Source organism: Cicer arietinum, chromosome 5 (assembly GCF_000331145.2).
Source record: "Cicer arietinum cultivar CDC Frontier isolate Library 1 chromosome 5, Cicar.CDCFrontier_v2.0, whole genome shotgun sequence".
Taxonomy (NCBI): Eukaryota; Viridiplantae; Streptophyta; class Magnoliopsida; order Fabales; family Fabaceae; genus Cicer; species Cicer arietinum.
Genome location: NC_021164.2, coordinates 22,892,513 through 22,897,625, shown reverse-complemented (window position 1 = coordinate 22,897,625; position 5,113 = coordinate 22,892,513).

The following is a 5,113-nucleotide window of genomic DNA, read 5'->3' as shown; positions in this document are numbered from 1 at the left end:
ATTAAAGCAGCTATTGAATCAAATGTAAAATTTCTTGAGGTATATGGAGACTCATTGTTGGTCATCCATCAGACGAAAGGAGAGTGGGAAACGCGAGATTCTAAATTGATTCTGTATCACACCCATATCAAAGAATTGACAGAACACTTTGAGAAGATTACTTTTCACCATATCCCTCGAGAAGAAAACCAGTTAGCTGACGCCTTGGCCACTTTGTCGTCAATGTTCAAAATAACCACTAATCAAGACGTGCTGGTCATAAAAATTCAACAAAGAGATAAACCTGCATATCGCTTATCAATAGAAGATGAGATGGATGGCAAGCCGTGGTTTTATGACATCAAATCATATGTTAAGAATAAGGAATATCCATTGGGTATTTCAGAGAACGACAAAAGGGTTTTAAGGAGATTGTCAATGAATTTCTTCTTGAATGGTGATGTGCTTTATAAGAGAAATCATGATATGGTTCTCCTCAGATGTATGGATAAAGCAGAAGCGAAGAAAATTATCCAAGAGGTTCACGAAGGTTCTTTTGGAACTCATGCAAATGGACACGCAATGGCAAGAAAAATCTTAAGGGTTGACTACTATTGGTTGACCATGGAATTCGACTGCTTTAGTCACGTAAAGAAATGTCATAAATGTCAAATCTATGCTGATAAAATACATGTACCACCCACCTCTTTGAATGTTTTAACATCACCATGGCCATTTTCAATGTGGGGAATAGATGTTATTGGACTCATCGAGCCTAAGGCTTCAAATGGACAACGATTTATCCTAGTAGCTATTGATTATTTCACAAAATGGGTTGAAGCCGCTTCTTATGCCAATGTGACGAGAAGTGTGGTTGTCAGATTCATCAAAAAAGAATTGATTTGCCGATGTGGATTGCCAAATAAGATAATCACTGATAACGCGACTAATCTGAATAACAAAATGATGAAAGAGTTGTGTAATAGTTTCAAAATTCAGCACCATAATTCTTCTCCATATCGTCTGAAAATGAATGGGGTTGTAGAAGCAACAGATAAGAATATCAAGAAGATCATACATAAGATGGTGGAGACATATAAGGATTGGCATGAAATGCTTCCCTTTGCATTGCATGGCTATAGAACCTCTGTTCGTACCTCAACAGGGGCAACTCCTTTCTCATTGGTGTATGGAATGGAAGCGGTACTTCCCATTGAAGTTGAAATTCCCTCGATCAAAGTCCTGATGGAAACAAAACTAGAAGAGGCAGAGTGGGTTCAATCACGATATGACCTATTGAATCTCATAGAAGAAAAAAGAATGATAGCTTTGTGTCATGGTCAGCTTTATCAGAAAAGACTCAAAAAAGCCTACGAGAAAAAAGTCCGTCCTCGAGAGTTTCGAGAAGGAGAATTAGTGTTAAAGAAAATATTGCCCATAAAAAAGGATTCTCGGGGAAAGTGGACTCCGAACTACGAAGGACCATATGTTGTGAAAAAAGCTTTCTCTGGGGGAGCTCTAATACTCGCAGAAATGGATGGAGATGAGCTTCCACTTCAAGTAAACTCAGATGCAGTCAAGAAATATTATGCTTAAATAAAAATAATAGAAAATTGGGCTCGCTAGGTTGAAAACCTGAAAAGGCGACCTAGGAAAAAATTAGAGCATCCCGATGGATTGAAAACTTGGAAGAACGGTCCATGCAAAAGTTAGGGATAACAAAAGAATCAAGCGTTTCAAGTTGGGGCAGTTATTATTCTTAGAGGTTCTAAATTACAAGAATGACTAGCGTTTGTTGTCTCTCTAAATAAAGCTAAACACACTCACCACATTGTAACCTCTGTCTCATTTGTTTTATTTTCAATGTAATGAATGTACATTTTCCAATATCATTGTTTGATGTTGTGCCTTATACTGTGTCTAAACAAATTTAGTCTCATTGTTGTTTGTTCTAACGTTTTAAAAAAAAAATGTTATTTTATGATAATAAATATGGGAATTTGAAATATATGAAAATATAAAAAAAATATCTTAAATATTTTGACGCTTGAAAATATATACACGGGAACGCGAGATATTGGGTGTATAAGAAAAATGAAGGGTAAGCATTTTAAACAATGCAAATTTGATTGGCCTCAAAAGACGGAAAAAAATGTGATTACACAAGATATATTAGAATCATTATGCAAAGAACGATTGTTATCTTCATTGATTCGTGTAATCTTGTATGAAGTCACATAAGGATCGGGGAACCAAAAAAATAAAAAGAGAATTTATCTTAATTGCATGCATCTTACATTTTTTTCAAATAGTCACACATCATCTATGCGTCTTTACTCATATTTTACATATACTCAACAACCTCCTTATGTCATGCATAATGAATTAATCATGCATATCTTATGTGCATATTTTTTATTTATACTCAACAACTTTTGTATCACATTATATGTTTGCATTGCAATTACCATATACATGTTTCTTTTAAAAACAAAAATCTCCTTTTATTTTACCTTCTAAAACTTGTTTGTCATTTTATTTATGTCGATCTACGCATCGGTAATCAATCCGAAAACGATCGCATTGTTTATGTCATCATTTTATTTATGTCGATCTACGCATCAGTAATCAATCCGAAGACGATCGCATTGTTTATGTCATCACATTATTTATGTTGATCTACGCATCGGTAATCAATCCGGAGACGATCATATTATTTACATTATCACATTGTTTATGTCGATCAACGCATCGGTAACCAATCCGAAGACGATCATTTTATTTATGTTGATCTCCGCATCTACCAATTCGACTATGTTTTTTTTTATGGTTTTTAGTCAACCATTGGTCATCAATTCGATGGTCATGTTTTTATTTATTATATTTATTTTTGCCAATCATCAACTTTTTTTACATTTTTTTTATCAATTTTTTGATTTCTCTTATACGTTCTAAATTTATTTACTTTTTTTTTTACAAAATTTAGGTTTTTATATTTAATTATCTTTTTACCACGTAAAATATAATTAAATAGGGGCAGCTGTAGTACCTAATTTTTGTCTGAATAATTTAATGTTATTTTAATAATAATAATAATAATAATAATAATAATAATAATAATAATATATTTTACAATTATCATAAAAAATATAAACATCTTTATTTTACATAAAATAAAAAAATTTGAATTACAATAAAAACAATTCAAAGTGTTTCTAATTTTGTGCAATAGAGTCGAAATTTGTAAAAAAAAAAATACACTAAAGCAGAGATTGAATTTTGTCACTATTCAAACATACAGAAACAAAAGAACAAAAAGAAGGATTAAGGTATTTTCGTTTTTCATTTTTCATTTCCTAATCATAATCTAAATGTAATCTGTTGAGTTTGAGTTATGAATAAAAGATGAAAATTATTTATTATTATTGATCTGAGTATAAAAAATGTTAGAGATAATAGGATTAAAAACTCAAACCTTGAACGCCGTTGTCGTCGCCGGAATGCCAACCGTGTTTCCTGGTCACTCCGTTCGCACTCTGACTCCCCTTCTTCCTCGACGACCTGATCCAGCGGCCTCATTCCAACGCCGTTCTTGTTCACGGTCTCGATGATGAAGTTCGCGTGGAAACATGACTCTGTTTTTCTCTTTTGAAATTTTTTATCTCCAACCTCCATTACCCTAGCTGTCGCTCATCTTTGTTTTGCCTATGTCTTTTTTCAAGTTAGGGTTTGTTTTACAGGTTTCTAAAGATATTGGGTCATGGTTTTTTTGTGCGGCCCATTTACGTTTTTTTAGGTCCAACTTCTTTTTTTTAGTTTGATCATTGCCTTTTATTTTAAAAATATATATGCTTGAATATTTAATCAATTTCTAATATAAAAAAAATTATTATATTTTTATCTCTTTTTATTTTTTTTATTTAGATATGACATTTTTGTTTTGAGATATTAATATAAGTTGTATTTTTTTTTTAACTTTGAAATTTAATATTAAAAATAAATAAAAAATAATAAAAATTCTTAAGAGTATTAAATTAGATGTGACATCTTATTTTTTATTCTTTGAGTTTTTGAGACACGAGTTGTACAACTCGATCGTCTTAAAACTCATATTTTAAGATAATTATCCAAATCAAACAAGTTTATTTCCTTATGTTTGTCAAACTTATTTTTTTTTTTAAAATAACAAAAATACAATTTATTTAAAAGCAATCAACACATCCACATTTTTGACCAAGAACTACGTAGCTTTGATTTCTCCATCGCACCGAGAGATATGTAGGAGCAAGATCACACTCTTGTCAAGCACAATAATAAAAACTTTGTTTTACTCTTTTAAAGACGCTTTTATCTCAATAAAATCATATTTATAAAAAAATAATTTTATATCCGTATTTAATTGTAAAGAGAAATAAATATAGTTAAGTTGATATAATTTTGCACAATTAATTATAGGTAACCGTTTTTTAGCGTAGGGTGCTAATACATTCCCTACGCATAATCGATTCCCGAACTCAAAATCTGGTTTCAAAAACCATTTTTTATATTTTTAAGGGTTTCCCAATATTTTCCCTATTTTAAAATAAATTTTGGTGGCAACTCCAATGAATTCAAGGAAAACTCAAAATTTTAGGTCGCGACAGGGAGCATCTACCATTAAAAAATATCTCTATCTCTTTGTGACTAAGTTAAGATATATGTAAGTAGCCCAACAGAAATATCTCTTTATCTCTTTGTGACTAAGTTAAGATGTATCTAAGTAGCCCAACAGAGAGTCTCTTATTGTGATCAGATATCATCTTTTGACTTTTAATAAAATTAATAATTAATTGTTGATATTTTTCTTTTATAACTATTAGAATATTGTCATTTTTCAAATGAAAATCTTTGACGGTACAAATTATGTCTAAAATAATATTAAATTTTTAGATTGAGTATACACGAATTTCAAATGAAATAAAAGTCGACGGAATTATGTCCCAAATACCTCTACATTTAATTCCTAATATATGTTCGTCTAAATTTCTCCGAAGTGTTAGAAACAAATTTCATATAAAATTTATAATGTTTTTTCTTAACAAGTTATTATTCAAGCACGTGCGAAACATTGGGACGAATTTTGGACGAATAAGTG